A 24,981-nucleotide genomic window follows, 5' to 3' on the forward strand; every position below is an offset into this window, starting at 1 on the left:
GATGCTGAACGAATATGTGTGGCCACAGGTTTCACTCTGGGACAATGTTGTGGATATAACTTTTCAGCAATACGGAGTACCACGTTATTTGGACTGCAGCGTTCGTGACTGGTTGAACGAACACTTTTCATGGCATTGGCTGGGACGGCGAGGGCCACACGAATGACCTCCGAGAAGTCCGACTTCAGCTCTTGTGGCTCTTTAATGCACGGGTTGGCGAAAAAGAAGTGTACCGAACAAACCCACGCACTCTGTAGGAATTAGAGGAGAGGATCACAGGTGTCCTCGGAAACGTACCTGTGACTTTCCTGCATAAATCAGTTGATGAAATTCGTATACGTTTACTTCTTTTGGTTGACAATGCAGGAACGTATGTGGAATTGTAGTGTACTCATGGTCCTGAGAGCTGACTATAATTTGTTCCGCGTGCAAACATCCAGTAATAAAAAAAAATTATGGACATTTAAAACTAGGAAGCGACCCTGCAGATGTCCCCTGTAGGAAAATTTGGCCTTTGGAGAAAGACCATCTGCTTCAGGATTACGAGCACAGATGGCAAGCCCATACTAAGCAAAGAAGGGATGGCTGAAGGGTGGAAGGAACGCACTGCCTGACGAGAAAAGTGAAGCACCCATAAGGGGAATACGAAACGAAATGAATCGTCTCGGTTTGAGGGATTTAGGGACGTCGTTTCCTTCAATACAAAATCAAGCCACATCTACACGTCCGACATCATCTACTGGTGCCTAGCTCCTTTCATCAGGCACTGTATTCAGAGGGTCTATGAAACAGAAATAAACCCGAAGACAATGTTACGGAAAGAGAAGAAGATGATGATAGGTTACGGCGGGATGAACTGAACAGAGTGCTGAAAGACCTAAGTCGAAACAAGGTCCCTGGAGTAGAGAACATTCAGAATTATTGAGTTCCTCGGGATAGCGAAACGATTCCGCGCGTATAAGACAGGTGAAATATCATCAGACTGAAAGCGAGTCGTAGAATGTCAGATCACAAGCATCGAGAAACCTAGCGCAAGCTTAGCCAGGTGACAGGGAACGTAGGAGCCTCGTGTAAAGGTTTTGATGGTGAGGATAAGGTGGTTATTGTAGGAGGAACAGGAAACATCCTGGCTAACAGCTTAGAATGTGGTATTAAATGTGACCTGGAGAAAAGACGAACAGCAACAGCACACACTCGAGTGTGGTTTGTCGAAGTTTTGCAGCGACATGACCATCACTGCGTTAACATGGCTGTTTGCCGTGTGAACAGAGATCAGCTAGTTGCTTTTGACTGAAACGAAGTCTCATATCTGTGCCGTGCCTGTTGCTGCGGTTGGAAGACGGGGATACACTAAACATGGACTGGATCTTAATAGGAGGGGGAAGGAAAGCTTAACTGAGCAATCTGCAGAAAGTGTACGGGAGGTCACAAGCACACAAGACAAAATCCCTGTGATCACTGGAATCAAACATATACATTTTTTTAGGTTAGAGTCAGTTTACAGAAAGAAAGATCAGTACAAGACCATAATATATGTAAAAGTTTCCAGAAAAATAAAATTAATTTGTTTCATCAGAACATTAGAGGATTCGAAAACAGATGCATGCGTAGAAGATGTGAAAAATTCTGAAGGAATACATGTTCTGTGCCTCTCTGAGCACAATGTAACTCAGGGATGGAGAAGTTTATATCAGGGATCATACACTCGCATCACTTTCGTGTAGAGTTAACGTGTAAAGAGGAAGAATTGCAAAATATGTAAAAGTTTGACACAGACTCAAAAATATTGCAACAAACAGTTTTTGTGTTGATCAGAACCTAGACCCATGGGCTTGTGAGTTGTTACTGCAGAATACATCTCTGAGAATTGTAGTAGTCTACGAATCTTCTCTAGGAAACTTTCATGTTTTTACGAGAAATCTAGATGCATTGTTGAGCTACCTGTCGGACGAGAAGAAACAGTTGGCATTTTGAGGAGATTTCAATACAGAATTTTTAAAAGATACAGACAGAAAAAATGAACTTGAATTATTATTTGGATGTTTCAATCTAATTTCACTAGTCACTTTTCCAACTCACAGGCAGCAAAACAGAGGGGCACTGAGTGATAACATTTTTATAGAGAGTGCTCAGGCTGAAACAATTAACGTGTACCCAATTGTTAATGAAATACCTGATCACGATTCACAATTAATGGAATAAACAGTATGGGACCGTACAACCTGGAGGTAGGTCCAAACAAAGCAGTGAGGCTTATTGATGAGAACAGGATACAGTGTCTTAAGAGTATGGTATGAGGTACATGTAGACAGAGGTGCTAATGTCAAATTCAGTTTGTTGTTGTCTTCAATCCAAAGACTGGTTTGAAGAAGCTCTCCACGCTACTCTATCCTGTGCAGGCCTCTTCATCCCCAAGTAACTACTGCAGCCCACATCCTTCTGAATCTGCTTAGTGTATTCATCCCTAGGTCTCCCTCTACGGTTTTTACCCTCCACCCTTCCCTCCAATACTAAATTGGTGATCATTTGATGCCTCAGAACGTGTCCTACCAACCGATCCCTTCTTCTAGTCAAGTTACGCCACCAATTCCTCTTCTCCACAATCTCTGTTCAGTAACTGTTCATTAGTTACGTGATCTACCCATCTGTTCTTCAGCATTATTCTGTAGCATCACATTTAGAAAGTTTCTATTCTCTTATTATCTAAACTATTTATCATCCATGTTTCACTTCCATATGTGGGCACACTCCACACAAATACTTTCCGAGAAGACTTCCTGACACTTAAATCTATATTGGATGTTAATAAATTTCTCTTCTTCAGAAACGCTTTCCTTGCCATTGCCAGGTAATCAAACATTACCAGAAAAGACTGTTTACAATTGACAGAATAAGATTTTTACTTTGCAGCCTAGTATGCGCTTATATGAAACTTCGTGGCAGATTAAAACTGTGTGTCTAGAACTCTGAACCTTTGCCTTCCGCGGATTAAGTGCATAGGAGGTGGTATTACGGTATGAGTGTCTTCTTTTTGGTTGGGGTGTGGTTCCCTTGTTGCCCTTAAGAAAATACTAAATGCAGAAGAGTATGAACGCATTTCACAGCATCGCGTATTGTGTGCAGTAGAAGAATAGTCCGGAGACGATAGCTGTTTTTATCAGCCCAGAAATGCAATATTTCACAAAGCACCATCTGTGAGACAATGGTCTGTAGTTAATAACATTGCTGAAATGGAGAGGGATACCCAGAGTCCCGACCTGAACCCAAAGGAAGACCTTCCAGACAAGTTAGGAGAACGACTTCGCTCCAGATCGCGCGTACTCCATCACCACCTTCTCTGATCTCCGATCTTGTGGGTGAGTAGGCTGCCAATCCTCCACAGACATTCAGACAATGAAAGCGCCCCCCCCCCCCCCCACCCCAATCATTCAATCCGACATGAAAGTGAAGGGTGGACAGAGCCCACATTAATGTCTACTAATAAGTGTTTGGATACAGAAAGTATACAACATCGTAACAGGAGACGGAAGTTGGATATATCTACACGAGCCAGAAAATAAGCAGCAATCAAGTTTTTTTGCGGTCCAAGACTAACTCAAATCAACAGTGACTTGTTTGCGAAGCACGTCATTGTTACGTCGGATACACTGGACGTGTTGTTACCTCGCTGTACGGGGTCGAATAGCTGTTAATACTTAGTGGTAGCCTATACAACAATTTCTTTGCTTCAAGTCATGGATGAAATCGTGAGAAACAAACGAGAATCTCTCTTCTTTCTCAATACAACAACGCCAGCAGCCACACAGCACGTCTAACACTTGCATATTGGACATGGAATTAATGTATCACAGCTCATGTTCACTTGGTTTGTCGCCTGAATACTTCTTTAGTTCCATTATGTCATATAAAAATGCATGACCACCGATTTTCATTCCCACAAAGAGCTGTTGCATCCTTCCAAAACCATATATTTTAATTATGAACATCGGATAGAAAGGAAAAAAAATGTTCGAATGCATTGAAGGCGAATATTTTGAGAAATAATAAGATGATCTGTAAGAAAGAATTCTTTTTGTAAGTATTGCCGCTTTGGATCAGTGGTTAAAAGCCACACATTCGTTTCGATTCCCGGTCAGTCCTGCAATTTTTATCTGTCAGTTGTTACTTCTTCACCTCTGGAAATGTTTGTTGATGTGGGAACATCCGAGATGCACTGTGGTTCGTAGTCTACGTCAAACAGCAGATCTCCCTATGACAGGCTGTAAATGAACAGAGAATATAAATCGCCGAAAAGAGGTTTTTAAGAAGAGCAACTGGCTGTAGATATATATGATAAAAATGTTCAAACGTGTGTGAAATCTTATGGGACTTAACTGCTAAGGTCATCAGTCGCTAAGCTCACACACTACTTAACCTAACTTATCCTAAGGACTAACACACCCGTGCCCGAGGGAGGACTCGAACCTCCGCCGGAATCATCCGCACAGTCCATGACTGCAGCGCCTCAGACCGCTCGGCTAATCCCGCACGACGATAAAGAACACAACAGTCAGATAAAAACTAGAATTCTAAAAGCGTAAACGATCAGATTAAGGAATATAGAAATAAATAACGATATCATGCAGAAAGAACGAATGAAAATAGTATGTCCAAACTAATAATGAATTATCGATTACCGGGTAGACCAAAAAAGAGTTAGCGAGATCGAATAGAAAACTTGTCATAGGCAACAGAGGTCTTGAACAAGCGGACGTCATAGGTAAAGCTTTGAAGAAGAAAGAACTTTCAAAAAAGAGATGATGCTGCTTCTTATCCGTGCAAAACTTTACGTATCACAGTCTCACATATTTGCTAATAGATTAAGCTGAAGTGTTTTGTTTGGGACACGTTATCCGGCTACTGTGAGTTTTTACTTTAGTGTGAGCTGAGCATGACTTCCACAGTGCCATCTGTGTTACGCTGAATGACATTTACAGGCGACACGATTTCTGCGCAGCAAATAGCGGGGACGACTATAAATGGGTTCAGTCTACCGGAACTTCATCTCGGCGTCGTCAAGAGGCGATGTTTATGAGCCGTCGACTGGCGGTGGCTGTGGGGGCGGTAGTGGGGGGGAGGGTGGGGGGGAGCTGGGTTTGTTTGCGGAAGGAGCCCCGCCCTGCCGCGCCGCGTCGCGTCTTTCTGTCAACACGCGTTGTTTGCGCCGACTGCAACTCGGCCTCATCTCAAAGGAGCCAGGCAGGCCTTCGGCGCTATAACAAGTTCTCTTCTAAAACCCAGAGCAGCCCAGCGCGCCCACGCGCCGGCAGCGCCGCAGCCCGCCGGCAACTGCTCGCACAAGGTTCGGGAAATCCCCGGCAGACCGCAGCCGCCCGTGGGCAGTGCGCCAGCGTTCTGAGACTCTCACAGCACAAGGTGTGATGTGCGCCAGAGATTTTGATTCATGTGGGACTTTCAATAAATAATGTAACTCATTTTTTTCTGAAAGCAGGTTGGTTTCATTCAGAATTCCAATAGACCATTTTAGATCCCACTCTTTCGCTACAAAACCCTCATTTTCAGCATAATCTCTGTTCAATGCGACGGCCTTATACCACCTTACTGGGTGGGCCTGTATGTCAGCATGGTACCACTTTACTGGTCGACGTCGGAGGTCTTGCTGCATCAATAATTTCCCCATCATCCACGTAACACTTCCAGCGGAGTGCAGTCTTCGTTGGTCCAAACAGGTGAATGTCGGAAAGCGCGTGATCCTGGATTTAGGGTGGATGAAAAAGAACAGGCGACGATGAACCCAGTGGGCACACAACCACAGGTGGACGAGTGTGCCAGCGCTACCAACAGAGACGTCGAGTTCTGCAGCGAGGTGTTTGATTGTAATCCACCGATGACGTCGAATGAGAGTGTCCGCACGTTCCAACATGGCCGTAATCAGAGCTACGAGCGGCCGGAGATCGGACAGGTTTTGTGCGACCTTGATGCGATGTTGACAGACGCCTCACCCAATGGCTCACCGTGCTCTTGGTCACTGCCAGGACTCCGCAGACATTTTTCAAGCGTCTACCAATATCTTCAATGCTGCTGTTTTCCGCCAAAAGAAATCAAGTGACTAATTTGTGCTTGGATCTTGCCTCGGTTACAGATGCCATTTTGAATTCCACGTACAGCACCGCCACCTATCGGAACTTCATGAAACCTTAGGAGTAGCCGCAGGAACATTATATGATTCCCACAAGAAATTACGAATTTTTTCAAACTAAACTGGTCGAGAAAAAAGTTGCAGTACTTATTGAACGCCCCTCGTGGTAGCTTTGGGGCACTCGCGATTGAGAAAACCCAATGAATGGATGACACTCCTTAGGGTTTTCGAAAATCTTGGAAAAGAAGAGAAAGCTGCGTCGAATATATGAGATAGGGGACGAAAAATCGGTCTTTCGACAGAATGTCATCGGCAGAATACCGAAGCTACACACATAAATCGAATGTGTTACAATATGAGCAACAATCTGCCGCAAAAAAGGATGCACTATGGGACAACGTGAAACTTCAACATGAGTTACCTTTCAGTCAATAATGTACTCAACATAGGTTCAAATGGTTCAAATGGCTCTGAGCACTATGGGACTTAACATCGGAGGCCATCAATCCCCTAGAACTTAGAACTACTTAAATCTAACTAACCTAAGGACATCACACACATCCATGCTCGAGGCAGGATTCGAACCTGCGGCCGTAGCGGTCGCGCGTTACTCAACATTAAGAGAACGAAAGCTCAAGACAACAAGGCACTTTTTTCCTTATTTAACAAGTGACAGCCAAAACGTTTTCAAAACACTGATACCTGTGGAGAAGAAGAAGATGGGCCGTACCTGGACATGACTGAATCTGACGACAGTAGTGGAGAGAACCAGTGAACGTGTAATTGATCAATTCTGTGTTTCATTATGGAAACTTCATCTTTTCGTCCGTAAAAAACTGGTAAATTACGAGGTCTATAAAGTATAATTAATGCACCTATCGAGGCATTCCTTCATACTCCCAACTCTTTTTCTGACAAAAACAGTCTATGTCAGTGAGGACAGTAATTTGAGAAATAAATATTATTGGCTGTACTGAAAGGTAAAAATGATTTAGACATTCCCAGTAAGACACATAAAATATACACTGAAGAGCCGAAGAAACTGTTACACCTGTCCAATATCGTATAGGGCCCCCGTGAGCATACGGAAGTGCGACGTGGCATGGATTCAACTGTCTGAAGTAGTGCTGGGTGGAAGTGACACCATGAGTCCGTAACAGTACAAGGGGGTGAAGATATCTTCTGAACAGCACGTTGCCAGGCATCCCAGATATGCTTCGTGGCCAGTGGAAGTGTTTAAACACAGAAGAGTGTTTCTGGGGCCACTCTGTAGCAATTCTGGACGTGTGGGGTGACGCATTGTCCTGCTGGAATTGCAAAGTCCGTCGGAATGCACAATGGACATGAATAGATGCAGGTGATCAGACAGGATGCTTACGTACGTGTCACCTGCTAGAGTCGTATCTAGACGTATCAGCGATCCCATATCACTCCAACTGCACTCACCCCACACCATTACAGAGCCTCCACCAGCTTGAACGGTCCCCTGATGACATGCACGGTTCATGGATTCATGAGTTTGTCTCCATAACCGTGCTGTCCATCCATTCGATGCAATTTGAAATGAGACTCGTCTGACGAGGCAACATGTTTCCAGTCATCAACAGTCCAATATCAGTGCTGACGGCCCAGTCGAGGCGTAAAACGTTGTGTTGTGCGGTTAACAAAGGTACAGGAGTGCCGACCGGTTTGGCCGAGCAGTTCTAGGCGCTTCAGTCTGGAACCGCGCGACCGCTACGGTCCCAGGTTCGAATCCTACCTCGGGCATGGATGTGTGTGACGTCCTTAGGTTAGGACTGATGACCCCAGATGTTGAGTCCCATTGTGGTCAGAGCCATTTTTGGTACAGGAGTGGGTCTTCAACTTCGAAAGCCCATATCCATGACGTTTCGTTGAATGGTTCGTACGGTGACACTTGTTGATGGCTCAACCTTGAAATCTGCAGCAATTTGTGGAATGATTCCACTTCTGTCACATTGAACGATTCTGTTCAGTCGTCGTTGGTGCCGTTTTTGCAGGATCTTTTTCCGGTCGCAGCAATATCAGGGATTTGGTGTCTTATCGAATTCCTGATATTCACAGTACACTCGTGAAATGGTCGTACTGGAAAACCGCAACTTCATCGCTATCTCGGAGATGCTTTGTCCCATCCCTCGTCGGCCCGACTATAGCAGTGACTTGATAATCTGCCATTGTAGCAGCAGTAACCGATCTAACAACTGCGTCAGACATTTGTTGTCTTATATAGGCGCTGCCGACCACAGCTCCGTATTCTGCCTGTTTACATAGCTCTGTATTTGAATACGCATGCCAATACCAGTCTCTTTGGCGCTTCACTGGTTAATTGACAGCAAGACGTTATAGAGCTATTTAGAAAGTTTTTTCGCTCTCCTAAAAAATGTAAATTTTTGATTATTATTCGTTTTTGTTACGAGGTTTATAGTGCTACCGCCAGACCACGAGGTTAGCACGAGAGAGAGAGATTCGTGGCGGATCGCGTGATATCAGTGAGAAGACTGATGAACCAAAAAAGAAAAAAGCGTTGCCGGCAAAACAGGCAGACCTGAATTCCCACTATGCATTCAAGGAATGAGGCGTTCATGGCAAGGCCATCAGAAGGGCGTGTTATCGCGGCGGCGCACGTGCCGGTCTGGCCCGGAAAGCAGGCTTCGCCTCCGGCTAGGCTGGCCGCATCACAATCGATACGCTTTGGTGGCGGCGGCAGCGGGAAGCTGGCTGATAGTCGTGGCCCATCTCACGTGGACGCTGGGGGCGGCCACGCCCTGCCACGCCCACAGCGGGACACGCTCAGGGGTGGGGGCGGAGGCAGGAGTGAGGTAGAGTAGCGCGTCTAAGGAGCTGTGCTGGGCCGCAGCGTGACTCGTTCCCCACGCCAACACTCGTTTGCGAAAACTGGAGCAGTAGGCAGTACGCAGCTCAGTTGAAGGGGAATGGGCATCTCTAAAAGCGACAATCACAGACGTTGAAAGAAAAACGCAGTTACAAAGAAGGTAACTGCGAACTAGTCATGGGTAAGAGAAGAAATACTTTAGTTGATCGATGAAAGAAGAAAGTAAAAAAAAAAGTTCAGGAATACAGAAATGCAAATCACTTAGGAATGAAATAAAATGGCTGCATCCAAATGGGAAGAAATCGAAAAACAAATGATTCTTGGACGGACTGACTCAGCGTATAGAAAAATCAAAACAATCTTCGGTGAAGTTAGAAGCGAAGGTGGTAACATTAAGAGTGCAATGGGAATTCCACGGTTAAATCCACAGGAGAGAGAGCAAACAGGTGGAAAGAGTAGACTGAAGGCCTCTGTGAGAGGGAAGAATTGTCTGATGAGTGTTAGAAGACGAAATTGTTGTTGTTGTGGTCTTCAGTCCTGAGACTGGTTTGATGCAGCTCTCCATGCTACTCTATCCTGTGCAAGCTTCTTCATCTCCCAGTACCTACTGCAACCTACATCCTTCTGAATCTGTTTAGTGTACTCATCTCTTGGTCTCCCTCTACGATTTTAACCCACCACGCTGCCCTCCAATACTAAAATGGTGATCCCTTGATGCCTCAGGACATGTCCTACCAACCGATCCCTTCTTCTAGTCAAGTTGTGCCACAAATTTCTTTTCTCCCCAATCCTATTCAACACCTCCTCATTAGTGATATGATCTACCCATCTAATCTTCAGCATTATTCTGTAGCACCACATTTCGAAAGCTTCTATTCTCTTCTTGTCCAAACTAGTTATCGTCCATGTTTCACTTCAGTGCTCTACACTCCATACAAATACTTTCAGAAACGATTTCCTGACACTTACATCTATACTCGATGTTAAAAAATTTCTCTTCTTCAGAAACAAATTTCTTTTCTCCCCAATCCTATTCAACACCTCCTCATTAGTGATATGATCTACCCATCTAATCTTCAGCATTATTCTGTAGCACCACATTTCGAAAGCTTCTATTCTCTTCTTGTCCAAACTAGTTATCGTCCATGTTTCACTTCAGTGCTCTACACTCCATACAAATACTTTCAGAAACGATTTCCTGACACTTACATCTATACTCGATGTTAAAAAATTTCTCTTCTTCAGAAACGGTTTCCTTGCCATTCCCAGTCTAGATTTTATATCCTCTGTGTTTCGACCATCATCAGTTATTTTGCTCCCCAGACAGCAAAACTCCTTTACTACTTTAAGTGTCTCATTTCCTAATCTAATTCCCTCAGCATCACCCCACTTAATTCGACTATATTCCATTATCCTCGTTTTGCTTTTGTTTCTGTTCATCTTATACCCTCCTTTCAAGACACTGTCCATTCCGTTCAACTGCTCTTCCAAGTCCTTTGCTGTCTCTGACAGAATTACAATGTCATCGGCGAACCTCAAAGATTTTATTTCTTGTCCATGGATTTTAATACCTACTCCGAATTTTTCTTTTGTTTCCTTCACTGCTTGCTCAATATACAGATTGAATAACATCGGGGTAGGCTACAACCCTGTCTCACTCCCTTCCCAACCACTGTTTCCCTTTCATGCCCCTCGACTCTTATAACTGCCATCTGGTTTCTGTACAAATTGTAAATAGCCTTTCGCTCCCTGTATTTTACCCCTGCCACCTTCAGAATTTGAAAGAGAGTATTCCAGTCAACATTGTCAAAAACTTTCTCTAAGTCTACAAATGCTAGAAACGTAGGTTTGCCTTTCCTGAATCTAGCTTCTAAGATAAGTCGTAGGGTCAATATTGCCTCACGTGTTCCAATATTTCTACGGAATCCAAACTGATCTTCCCCGAGGTCGGCTTCTACTAGTTCTTCCATTCGTCTGTTAAGAATTCTCGTTAGTATTTTGCATCCGTGACTTATTAAACTGATTGTTCGGTAATTTTCACATCTGTCAGCACCTGCTTTCTTTGGGATTGGAACTATTATGTTCTTCTTGAAGTCTGAGGGTATTTCGCCTGTCTCATACATCTTGCTCACCAGATGGTACACTTTTTTTTATTTATTTATTTATTGTTCCGTGGGACCACATTTAGGAGAAGTCTCCATGGTCATGGAACGAGTCAGTACATGAAATTATAACACGATTGTAGAAACAGATAAAATGAAATATAAGAAACATATTCAGGCGACAAGTCGTTAGTTTAAATAAAGAAAATCAAGAATGTAACACTGGAATTTGCTTAATTTTTTAGCTCTTCCAGGAGCTCCTCGACAGAATAGAAGGAGTGAGCCATGAGGAAACTCTTCAGTTTAGACTTAAAAATGTTTGGGCTACTGCTAAGATTTTTGAGTTCTTGTGGTAGCTTATTGAAAATGGATGCAGCAGAATACTGCACTCCTTTCTGCACAAGAGTCAAGGAAGTGCATTCCACATGCAGATTTGATTTCTGCCTAGTATTAACTGAGTGAAAGCTGCTAACTCTTGGGAATAAGCTAATATTGCTAACAACAAACGACATTAAAGAAAATACATACTGTGAGGGCAATGTCAAATTTCCCAGACTATTGAATAGGGGTCGACAAGAGGTTTTCGAACTTACGCCATACATAGCTCGAACAGCCCGTTTTTGAGCCAAAAAAACCCCTTTTGAATCAGAAGAATTACCCCAAAAAATAATACCATATGACATAAGCGTATGAAAATATGCGAAGTATACTACTTTTCGTGTTGAAATGTCACTTATTTCGGATACTGTTCTGATGGTAAATAAAGCGGCATTTAGTTTCTGAACAAGATCCTGAACATGGGCTTTCCACAACAGCTTACTATCTATCCGTACGCCTAGGAACTTGAACTGTTCCGTCTCGCTTATAACATGCCCATTCTGTCTGATTAAAATGTCAGTTCTTGTTGAATTGTGGGTTAGAAACTGTAAAAACTGAGTCTTACTGTGATTTAGCATCAAATTATTTCCCACAAGCCACGAACTTATATCATGAACTACATTATTTGATAATGTTTCAATATTACACACAAGATCCTTCACTACCAAGGTGGTGTCATCAGCAAACAGAAATATTTTTGAATCACCTGTAATACTAGAAGGCATATCATTTACATAAATAAGGAACAGCAGTGGCCCCAGCACCGACCCTTGGGGAATGCCCCATTTAACAGTGCCCCATTGGGACTGAACATCATTACCACTTTTGTCAGGACTGGCTCCCCCAAGGCCGTCAGTAGTTCTAATGGAATGTTGTCTACTCCCGGGGCTTTGTTTGGACTCAGATCTTTCAGTGCTCTGTCAAACTCTTCACGCAGTATCGTATCTCTCATTTCATCTTCATCTATATCCTCTTCCATTTCCATAATATTGTCCTCAAGTACATTGCCCTTGTATAGACCCACTATAAACTCCTTCCACCTTTCTGCTTTCCCTTCTTTGCTTAGAACTGCGTTTCCATCTGAGCTCTTGATATTCATACAAGTGGCTCTCTTTTCTCCAAAGGTCTCTTTAATTTTCCTGTATTCAGTATCTATCTTACCCCTAGTGAGATAAGCCTCTACATCCTTACTTTTGTCCTCTAGCCATCCCTGCGTAGCCATTTTGCACTTCCTGTCGATCTCATTTTTTAGACGTTTGTATTCGTTTTTGCCTGCTTCATTTACTGCATTTTTATATTTTCTCCTTTCATCAATTAAATTCAATATAGAAGAAGAAATAGGAGTTGATAAAGAAGAGACAGGGGATCCAGTATTAGAATTTAAAAGGGCTTTGGAAGACTTAAGATAAAATAAGACAGAAGTGGAAGATGACCTTCTACCAGAATTTCTGTAATCATTTGGGGAAGTGCCAACGACTATTCATTTTGGTGTGTGGAGTGTCTGAGATTGGCGATATACCACAGTATTTTCGGAAAAACATCAACCAGACAATTCCCAAAATTGCAAGAGCCGACAAGTGCGAATTATAGTACAATCAGCTTAACAGCTCATGCATCCAAGTTGCTGACAGGAATAATATACAGAACAATGGAAAATAAAATTGAGGAACCGTTACGTGACGATCACTCTGGCTTTAGAAAAGGTAAAGCAACTAGAGAGGCACTACTGACGTTTCGGTTGACAGTCGAAGCAAAGCAGAAGAAAAATCGAGACACATTCATAGGAGTTGTCGACCTGGAGAAAGCTTTCGACAATGTAAAATGACTCAAGACGTTCGAAATTCTGAGAAAAATGGGGGTAAGCTATAGGGAAAGACGGGTAATTACAACGTGTACAAGAACCAAGAGGGAACAAAGACTGGAAGACCAAGAACGGAATGCTCAGGTTAAGAAGGGAGTAAGACAGGGTTGTAGTCATTGCCCCTGCTGTTCAGTCCATACATTGAAGAAGCAATGACGGAAATGAAAGAAAGGTTCAAGAGTGGAATTAAAGTTGCAGGTAAAAGAATCTCAATGTTTGCCAATGACATTGTTATCCTTAGTGAAGGAGAAGAAGAACTACAGGATCTTCTGAACGGGATGAACAGCATAATGAGTACGAATATGAACTGAAATTAAACTGAAGAAAGACGAAAGTAAGAGAACATTGAGAAACTTGACATCAGGATTGATGGTCACAGAGTAGATGACGTTAAGGAATTCTGCTATCTAGGCAGCAAAATGACTGATGGCGGAGGGACCAAGGAGGACACAAAAAGCAGCCTAACGCTATCAAAAAGGGCATTACTGGCCGAGAGAAGTTTACCAGTATCAAACATAAACCCTAATTCGAGGAAGAAACTCCTGAGAATGTTTCTTTTGGAGCACAGAATTGTATGACAGTGATACATAGACTGTGGGAAAACGGGAACAGTAGAGAATCGAAGCATTTGCAATATGATGCCACAGAAGAATTTTGAAAATTAGGTAAGGAAATAGGAGCTTCTGCACAGAATCAGAGGTGGAAGTAATATATGGAAAACACCGACAAGAAGAAGGAACGGGTTGATATGACATCTGTCAAGACATCTGGGGAATAACTTCTACGGTACTATAGGGAGCTGTTGAGGGTAAAAACTGTAGAGGAAGACAGAGATTGGAATACATCTAGCAAACAATTGAGGACGGATGTTACCGGTGCTATAAACGAGTGAGAGAAGGAACGGACGGGAAATATTCCGGCGCCCCTCAGCAGCGTCACATTTGTAAAGTCGGCCGGCGAGAAGCGAAATGATTTTCAGAAAAAAATGGTAATGAAACTACCTGGCAGATTAAAACTGGATGTCGCACTGGGATTCTAAGTTAGGACCTTCACGGATTGTAGGTCGTGCTTAGATGGCTCAGTCGGCAGGGCAGTTCCCCGTAAAGCACACGTGCAAGGTTAAAATTCTGGTCAGGCCACTGTTTTAATCTACGGTTAAATTCAGAGCACACTCCGTGCAGATCGTATATTCGTTATGGAGTGAATGATAATGTAATAAGGTGATTTTTCTTTAACCGCAGATGCTACCATGCTTCATCAGCAGTTGTTTGCGTGGATTACTGCAGCCACATCTGTACTCCACAAGATAATGTATGATGATGTGAAGCGGTGACAGCTTTGTGTACCGCTGTCGTTACACGCCTTTCCTGTTCCAGTCCTGAATAGCCTGCGGGATGAACGACTGCTGGTAAGTTCCTGCGTGTATTCGGTTCTCTCTAATATTCCCTTCACGATCTTCTAGGAAGATGTAGATAGGAGGAAACAATATAGTCTGTTAGCTGACTCTTCTAGGAACGAACACTCTCGGAATTTTACCAGGAAATCATTTTGTGATGCACAACGTCTCCATTTCAGTACTTCCAAAATGAACCTATGATGTAACGAGCTGCTCTTCTTTGGTTCTTGTCTATTTCCTATATCGATCCTGTATGGTATGCGTCCCAGATTGACCAACAATACTCAGGTATTGGTCGAACGAGGGTTTAGTAAGTGACCTGCTTTGTGTGTGGACTACACTTCGTAAGGGTTTTTTTGATCAATGTCAGTTTGGCATCAACCTTAGCTGTGATAGCTTTTGTATGTTCGCTGCAATTTAAACCACTTCATATACATACTCCAAGATAATTAACGGACTTGACTGCTTCCCGTGATTATTGTGCAATCTATCTGATAGTCGGTATGCCCACCTACGGCACGGGTAACAGAGGCGACTCGTTGTGACATGGAAACACTGAGGCCTTGGTAGGTCGCTGGAGGGATTTGGCACCTCATCTGCACACATGTCACCTAATTCCCGTAAAATCCATGGGGGAGTGTCATAAGCTCTGACACAACGGTAAACCACATGCCAGATGTGATCGATCGGATTCAGATCTGGCGAGTTGGGGGGACCAGCACGTCAACTGGAACTCACCACAGTGTTCCTCGAACCACTCCATCACACTCCTGGCCTTCTGACATGGTGCACTATCTTGTTGAAAAATTCCACTGTCGTCGGGAAATATGATCGTCGTGAACGGGTGTGTGTCGTCTGCAACGAGTGTACGGTACTCCTTGGCCGTGTTAGCTCCTTGTACCAGACCAACGGAGGCCCACGTGAATCTTCCCGAGAGCATAGTGGAGTCGCCACCAGCTTGTCTCCGTCCCGCAGCCGCCAGCTTGTCTCTGTCCCGCAGTACAGGTGACAAAAAGCTGCTCCCCTGGAAGACGAAGGATTCTCGCCCCCCTCCCTCCCCCCCAAGCGGTATGATGAAGGAGATATCGGGATTCATCAGACCATGCAACGCTCTGCAACTGCGCCAACGTCCAGAGCCGGTGGTCATGTACCCATTTCAGTCGCAGCTGCCGATGTCGTGATGTTAACATTGGCTCACGCATGGATCGCCGGCTGCGGAAGGAGTGTTCGGTGCACTGTGTGTTCAGACACACTTGTACTCTGCCCGGCATTAACGCCTGATGTTAGTTCCGTCACAGTTCACCGGCTGTCCTGTTTTACCAGTCTGCCCAGCCTAGGACGTCTGACATCTCTAATGAGGGGTGGCCGCCCGTCCCCACGACGTCTGACGTGGTCTCACACTGGTTTCGCCACGTGTTGAAGACACTCACCACGGCACTCCTGGAACGGCCAAGTCGTGCAGGGACCATCACAATCTGCCCTCGTACAAAATCAGACAGATTGTGCACTTTTCCCATTCTACACACGGACTGATAATACACACTTACTGATACTACATGTACCGTGCGTGTGTCTGACTAGTAGTCAATCCTCGCCAGATAACGCTGCTGTCGCCTGGACGGGTTTATGTCGATAGTAGGTCGGTGGTCATATGTTCCGGCTGATCAGTGAATATGTAGAGAAAAGTAACTATACTGAGACACTCCCTCTTTGCAAAAAATACCGTACAATGTTCCCTTTGGTAGGAACTCTTCAATCCAAGGCTGATCTGGTGCTTCGTACTCTTGATTATTTTTTATTAGGGGACGCTTCGGAATTGTATCGATCCCAAGAAAGTCAAGGGAGGCGGCTCCAACCTTGGCACCGGTAGCTATTACCTTTCAGGTCTCGTGGAAGAACAGCGCAGGTCGAGTTTCACACGATGGCTATTTACGTAGTCCATGCTGATTCGAAAAGAGGAAATGTCATAATGCATGTGTACAAAACGTGTTCCAAAATTCTGTATCTGACTGAGGTCGATACAGTATTGTTTGTCTGTTCAACGGATATTCCTGGAAACGGAAATTAAAATTATCTGTCCATTTCTCCAGTCTCTGTAATCTACACGCTTCGCCCCTCCAGCGACCGGCGGAACACTGCTGCAGGAAGTGGAGCAACTTCTTTTGTGTACTCTGTGTAGAATCGTATGAGTAGCCTATCAAATCCAGTTGTCTTTCGCCTTTTGAGTGATTTCAGTTCATTTTACCCCGCGGTCACTTATCTCGATCTATGCGATTTTGACAGTGCAACGATTTAAAGGTGGAATAGCGCTATAATCTTGCTCAGTGAAAAAAAGTTGGAAAAGGGCTTTAGTATTTCGGGATTTTGTGTGACACCCTTAATTTAATTGCCATTATGGTCACAGAGTGTCTGGAGAGAAGGGTTTGATGCGCTCACTGGTCTAACGTAAAATCAAAACTTCTTAGGATTTACTGTCAAATCAGCATATGTAATTTCAGTTAAACACCTTAGGAACGGTTTTCTTTGCGCTCTGGTTTTGGCTACGTTTTAAGTTGCACGATTTCCTCTCTAGGCACGTCAGGAATCTTTCTTTGACTCGCGTCTGTACTTCTCTAAGAAGAGGTTGTTTAGAGTCCCCTAATCGCACTGGAGTACAAATGATCTCACACTGTGAAGGACTGCGCTCTGCAAGTACTCAGTAGTTCGATGGAGGAGCCGAATCAAGCTGTTTTCTATCTTCTTGAGCTAACGTGCAAAGTGAAGGCGCTGGTGAGTTTGAGCAACCCTCCCATCTCCTACTTTTCCTGAAAACGAGAAAAAAGATGTTTGGTGTATGTCGTATTTCAGAACCAATAACAGAAGCTAATGAAATAAGCCTTTATTATCTACCAGTTTCTATCAAACGATCATCGCCAAGCAGAAAAAATTAATTACATTATGCATCTTGAGGTTGGTGCCCTTCTGTTCGTGTTTGCTTGCAAATAGATTTGTTTCTGGAGATAACCAGACTTGAACAAAACACAGTTTTATTTTTCTTTTTATCTGTCAGACATGTTTCGTTGAAGTTATTGCATTAATTTGTATGACATAGCTCATACTGTGGCGGCAAAATTAAAATAAGAAACGATTGTGTCACTGAATCTGCTGTCAGTTTTAGTTTTGACACCACAGTAAAAACTTTGCCATACAGGCTGATGTAAACAATTTTTCCTCCTGATGATGATCGTTTGACAGAAACTGGTTGTTATTCAAGACTTATTTCATCAGCAGCTCTTGGTGTTTTTGAAATATGGCTTTTCTGAAATTTTTACGCACTGTGCACAAAAAAGGAAAAAGGTGCATGCTTTTTTATCATTTTCTATCGCAGTAATGGGTTAACTGAAAGGATCCTGAAGAAGCACGATATTTAATAAAACTTCACGGTACATGACAGATTATAAGCAATGTGAATTGAAAGTATGGCCTATGAAACACTCATCAAACGGTATTCGACTGCATATGTGTCATTATGAGGACGAGTGGTTCCTGTGATGTCTTAATAAAAGAAGCAGATGAAATTATACTGACAAAATGGAAAGTGTGACACCATAAACACCTTGAAAGATCAATACCAAAATGATGCTCCAGTATTTCGATGTCCATCGTATGTCCTGATTAAAATTTCATCATTATGTAACCTTATTTTCAGCATGTGTAGTTCATAAAAAGAATTCCATTCGTACAGATGAAGAAATGTGTGTGAACATGATACTTTTTAGTTGGAAATCGCAACACAGCGTGCCCAAAGTACGTGTATGTGCAGCATAGAGTCGTCTTTATGACTTTTGGAAAGCTTGAATGCTGGGGATGAGGGACATGGGAGCATCACACCGACAGGTGGCATAGACTGTTGGCTTAGTGCAATGACTGAAGAAAATGTGGTGACGATACAGAGTGAGCAGAAAAGTGTGGCGAGGAGAATACTCAGGGGCCCCTCCTAAAAAGACTAAACCATGAGAAAACTGTAGGATTGTTCCACTGGCTCTGACGAATATACCGATAACAACAGATGATGTCTTGGCTGAAGTTACATCTAGAGTTCCACTACGAACCATTCGATGCAGATTACCAGGACATGTGTTGAGATCTTGAGTTTCCATGCGTTCCTTAGCGCTGATAACAGAAATTGCATTTGCATGGAGTTGAGATAGAGCGAATTGGGTCTTTGAGCGGAGCTCTGTGGAGTTCACCGGCGAATTTCGCTTCTGTTTGCGGCGGTCAGGTGGACGCCAACGTAGACGACGTGCTGACTGGCCATACTTAAGACCCATATGGCTTCAACTGCTGGAATCGAGGTGTGGGAACCTACTGAATTTGACAACAGGCCAGATCCTTGAGGGGACGTCACGAAAGGTTTACTTTGTTCTCCGTACCCTTCACGAACAGGGAGTCAAATGGACTATGCCAGCATCATAATTCAAGACCCCACGATGCAGTTCACAAACGTACTGACCTTCCTGGTTCCCTGAGTTGTCACCCAAAGAGAGCATGTGTGGGATTTGATGAGAAGAAGTATATTTTCACACCAGCTTCGAGCTAGTAAACTTCGTGACCCTACGAGCAGACACATGAAGATCCAACAGCATGTTTATCAGTCATGGTAGGAAATTTCTCAAGATGACTTTTGGAGGCTAGTGCCACGCCACAGTACAGAAGTATATTTGTGCTTGCGAGTGCCACATGTTAGACTTACATTAATGATGGCCACTAGTTCGAAATGGAATGAGTGTCAGGAATGATTTAGTCCTTATAACCTAAATGCGAAGAATATTTCTAGATATTTGATAAATATCGGACTGTTGCTGCATGATATTTCGCTTTCTGCCAGTCTAAAATCTCGCTAACCACAGTGAATAAGGATGCCTGCAGCTCTGTACATCGTTGAAGTGCTTGAACCGGATGCGGAGTATAAATGTTACCTTATTATGCTATGGAATGAACACCAACGACATCACATGCGCCAACACGGCGATGCAAAGACGAAATCGTGGACGACACGGCATGGGGAAGGGTTTAGAAGCTGTCCGGAGGTATTTTTATATGAGAAGTGCTGTTCTCTTATCCGAACTCACTCGTCAGTGATGGGGGCTGTTGTCACATCGCCATAACTAAATAATTAAAAATCTGTTAATAGTCTCGATCGCAATAAGACATTAAATTACAGTTTTCTGATAACCGATTTCGATTGACTGACAACAATCTGCACATCGAGCTTACTAAAGACCCAATGTGTATGTATAGATTGGACGGCTACTAAAAAAATTAACAAATAATACAGATTGTTATATCTTCATCGCCCGACGATGTCAGTTCATATAAATTAGTAAGTAGGCTGGAGTCAGCGACAGTCGTCTCTGTCATGATGGTAGTCACAGACTTCAGTAGGTGGCAAAGAAAGTTTTGTAGCCTTAGTGACAAAGGATTTAGCTGCTCACTGACACAGCCACTTAGGCGTTATCGCTGGACTTTACCCATACAGCTTTTTACCTCCAGCACCGATCTCTTTCTACTGTCGTCTGTAACTTTCTCACGGACCAGTACTGTTACCAGCGCTGTGCTACTCCATAGGGCCACTGTCAACACATTTGGCTCTACAAAGAGTTTCATACCACATGCCTTCTCCACTTTCCTACACACTACCCTCTGACCAAACGTCAGAACTTCCAGTACTGCGTTACGTACACGTAAAGTTAGTACCAGAAAGCGGACAAGCAACCATAATCATCTTATCGATCAATACAATCTCACTGCCGGCAGTCTGAGGAACAACGCCTAAACCTACAGCAGCAGGATGCACTCAGCCAACACATCCTGTAGAAAACTCTACCATTCAAGAAAGGTAGTAGGAGTAATCCACTAAATTACAGGCCCATGTCGTTAATGTCTACATGGAGCAGGATTTTGGACATAAATTGTGTTCGAAATTTATGAATTACCTCGAAGAAAACGGTCTATTGACACACAGTCAACATGGGTTTACAAAACATCGTTCCTGTGAAACACAACTAGCTCTTTATTCACATGAAAAGTTGAGTGCTATTGACAAGGGAGTTCAGATCGATTCCGTATTTCCGGATTTCCGGAAGGCTTTTGACACTGTACCACACAAGCGGCTCGTAGTGAAATTGCGTGCTTATGGAATATCGTCTCAGTTATGTGACTGGATTTGTGATTTCCTGTCAGAGAAGTCATAGTTCGTAGTAATTGACGGAAAGTCATCGAGTAAAACAGAAGTGATTTCTGGCGTTCTCCAAGGTAGTGTTATAGGCCCTTTGCTGTTCCTTATCTATATAAACGATTTGGGAGACAATATGAGCAGCCGTCTTCGGTTCTTTTGTAGATGACGCTGTCGTTTATCGACTAATAAAGTCATCAGAAGATCAAAACAAACTGAAAAACGATTTCGTAAAGATATCTGAATGGTGCGAAAAGTGGCAGTTGCCCCTAAATAACGAAAAGCGTGAGGTCATCCACATGACTGCTAAAAGGAACTTGTTAAATTTCGGTTACACGATAAATCAGTCGAATCTAATAGCCGTAAATTCAACTAAATACCTAGGTATTATAATTACGAACAACTTAAATTGGAAGGAACACATAGAAAATGTTGTGGCGAAGGCTAACCAAAGACTGCATTTTATTGGCAGGACGTTTAGAAAATGTAACAGACCTACTAAGGAGACTGCCTACACTACGCTTGTGCGTCCTCTTTTAGAATACTGCTGCGCAGTGTGGGATCCTTACCAGATACGGCTGACAGAGTACAACGAAAAAGTTCAATGAAGGGGAGCACGTTTTGTATTATCGCAAAATATGGGAGAGAGTGTCACAGAAATGATACAGGATTTGGGCTGGACATCATTAAAAGAAAGGCGTGATTCGTCACGACGGAATCTTCTCACGAAATTCCAGTCACCAACTTTCTCCTCCGAATGCCAAAATATTTTGTTAACACCAACCTACATAGGGAGGAACGATCACCACGATAAAATAAGGGAAATAAGAGCTCGCACGGCAAGATATAGGTGTTCATTCTTTCCTCGCGCTATACATGATTGGAATAATAGAGAATTGTGAAGGTGGTTCGATGAACCCTCTACTAGGCACTTAAATGTAGATGTAGATGTCCTAGATTACCCGCCACCCAGAAATGGACTTCACAACCTCGGTGTAGCCGCGTGAACAGTTCTCATTACTCTTCACTCGCCATCCACATTGCTGGGTTTCACTGCGTTGGCAGTTGCCTCATTTGTAAAGCAAGCGATTGGGTCGTTAGGTGATGTATCATGGCTCATCGTTGTCAACTTCTGCCAAGCTACGCGAAGTTTCACGCACAGCAGCCAAGTGAAGACCACGTGAAATAAGCACACGCTTACCACACATATCCACAATCTACATACATTCATGTCCACTATTAGCTGATCGACACTGAGTGTGAGAACTAAGCGTCAGGCCCAGAATCTACACACATTAATATCCACAATTAGTTGATCGACATTGAGTGTTAGAACTAAACGTCAGTCTATAGACGATGTTCCATCTTAACCACAACAAAGTGTATACTGAACCTCTCATATCAGTGATAGCCAATCCCGTAAAACTTGTGGCCATGCGGGGTAGCCGCGTAGCCGCGCGGTCGGGGGCGCCTTGTCACGGTCCGCGTGGCTTCCCCCATCGGAGGTTCGAGTCCTCCCTCGGACATGGGTGTGTGTGTATTGTCCTTAGCGTAAGATACTTTAAGTTAGATTAAGTAGTGCATAAGCTTAGGGACCGATGACCTCAGCACTTTGGTCCCATAAGACCTTACCACATAATACCTCTCCTACTCTTTCACAGACATGTGTCTCACACAGATCCTAAATATCTCCATGCTAAAACACTCAGTTCCGAAATAAAGATGTCCTTATTCAACCAGAAACATCACCCAAGTAATTACTCGCAAAGATTCAACATTAATCAAATACACAGCTGAGAATGTCCATACATTTCTGCTCAGAGAGATTCTGACCATCACTTTACTCGACATCCTTTCACCACTCCCTCAAGAACTCTCACGGACAAACCATCTGTAAATCCTCACGAAAAATCAGTGTTCACAGTCGTCATGAATGGAGCTGAACTTGACATCACCACCAATCAACTAGAAACAGAAATAAGTTATCCACTATTGATCAACTCCTACACAATGTTGCTCTAATATACCACAAAATATGAAGCTGAACATTTAAAAGCTGTCTCTCAAGCCCAGCGCTACCTTTCCTGAAACCGCCGCACACTGAACACTGTCGTTTTTAACAATTTGCATCTTTATTCTACGCGTCTACATATTTATTTCTCAACGTAGTCATGCTGGGACGTTTCTGCCGACGAGAGATCATTTTTATTTATACCGACGCTGTAGAATGTTTGGCTTTGTTGACGGAGTCACAATCTGACCTCTGCTTGCACTGCTTCATCACTAACAAAGTGAAATACTCGAAGGCGTTTTTTAAGTCTTGGGAAAAGACGAAATTTGGATGGAACCAAGTCGGGACTACGTAAAGGGTGACTGATGACGGCGAACACAAGGCGTCAGATTGCTGCAGATGTCTCAGAGGACATGTGTGGCCTGTCATTGTCGTGCTAAAGGAGAGGGAAGTCCATGTGTGGACGAACTCTTCGAATATTAAAAACAGTCGTAAGTTGCCCGAAATTCTTTATTAACTTAATGTTTTCAAATTAATAAAAAACATGGTTTAACCTACGACTGTTTTTAGTACGAGGGCTGTTTGGAAAATAACGTCTGATCGGTCGCGAAATGAAAACCACAGCGAAAATCGAAAATTTTTATTTGAAACAGTTAGCCACACCCTCCAGCTACCTCTCCCAATAATCTCCGCTCCGACTTAGACTTTTTCGTGGCGTTGTACAAACTCTCCAGTACCTCGTCACAGAAAGCAGCCGCCTGTGCTTTCTTTCAATTCTTTACGCTGGTCTGCCTTTCGTTGTTTGTGCGAAAATGCTGTCTTCGTAGCCAGCGGTTCACGTGAGCAAAGATGAACAACGGAGGGAGCCAATTAAGGGATGTATTGTGGGTGATCAAACACTTCCAATCGAGAACGCTGCAGGAGCGTCTTCGTTGCCCCTGCAGAATGCGGCTGAAAATTGTCTTGAAGAAAGAAACGCATGACATGTATGTTACATGGGCTGCATAGCTTCATGCAAAATCCCTCACCAGATCCACATACTTGGCTGGAGACACTGTTGTTTTAGGCATTCCTACGTGATCACTTTGCGCTCTGAACTGAAAAGAGCGACGTGAAGCGTTCGGCAGGCACACTACAGACACTGCCCAACACATCTGTGCCAAGTTCCATCCGATTTTGCGCAGACGGTTTCCATTTCACGCCTAATCGGACCTTACTTTCCGAATACGCCTAGTGTAAGCCATGATAAATAATTTTTATGAACTGTTCGAATTCGAAAATCGAATACTGTTCGCTGTTTCTTACGCACCGACAGTTACGTTACACACCACCATGTTACGCGCTAAACGCTATTTAAAAAGCTTTAAGAGTTTCACATAAAAATTCAGAGGCATTGCTTTTCCGGAGGTCATCGTACAAGAAACACTTGCAATCACTCTCATCCCTCGTATTCTCGTGAGTGCAAATCCAAATCACAAAATTCCATTCATCCATCATTCAAAGGATTCCTCACATTTACTCTCCAAACATATACCCCTTTTATATTACTCATATATTAAGCTCATTTTTTGGCCGTAACGTCTGCGCAAGATATGCATCAAATAAAACTAATTTCTTGTTGCCGAGCGAGGTGGCGCAGTGGTTAGCACACTGGACTCGCATTCGGGAGGACGACGGTTCAATCCCGTCTCCGGCCATCCTGATTTAGGTTTTCCGTGATTTCCCTAAATCGATTCAGGCAAATGCCGGGATGGTTCCTTTGAAAGGGCACGGCCGATTTCCTTCCCCATCCTTCCCTCACCCGAGCTTGCGCTCCGTCTCTAATGACCACGTTGTCGACGGGACGTTAAACACTAATATCCTCCTCCTAATTTCTTGTTCAAACGCCGCTTTAATCCTCTATCCCCTTACGAATTCCTCAACTCTCTTCCTCAGTGCTCTTCCGTTTTGGTGCCAGTATCGTCACTGAACACTGAATAGATGATTTCGATCCGCTTGCTGACTTCGCGTGCAAGCAAAATATTTTAGG

General features: G+C 43.6%; 1 protein-coding gene across 2 annotated transcripts in view; it reads right to left on the reverse strand.

Moving 5' to 3' along the window:
- The window catches only part of LOC124615805 (acetylcholine receptor subunit beta-like 1), an 882,018-nt gene that overhangs the window by 158,530 nt on the left and 698,507 nt on the right, over nucleotides 1-24,981 (reverse strand). The window lies entirely within an intron of this gene.

Source organism: Schistocerca americana, chromosome 5 (assembly GCF_021461395.2).
Source record: "Schistocerca americana isolate TAMUIC-IGC-003095 chromosome 5, iqSchAmer2.1, whole genome shotgun sequence".
NCBI classification, from domain to species: Eukaryota; Metazoa; Arthropoda; class Insecta; order Orthoptera; family Acrididae; genus Schistocerca; species Schistocerca americana.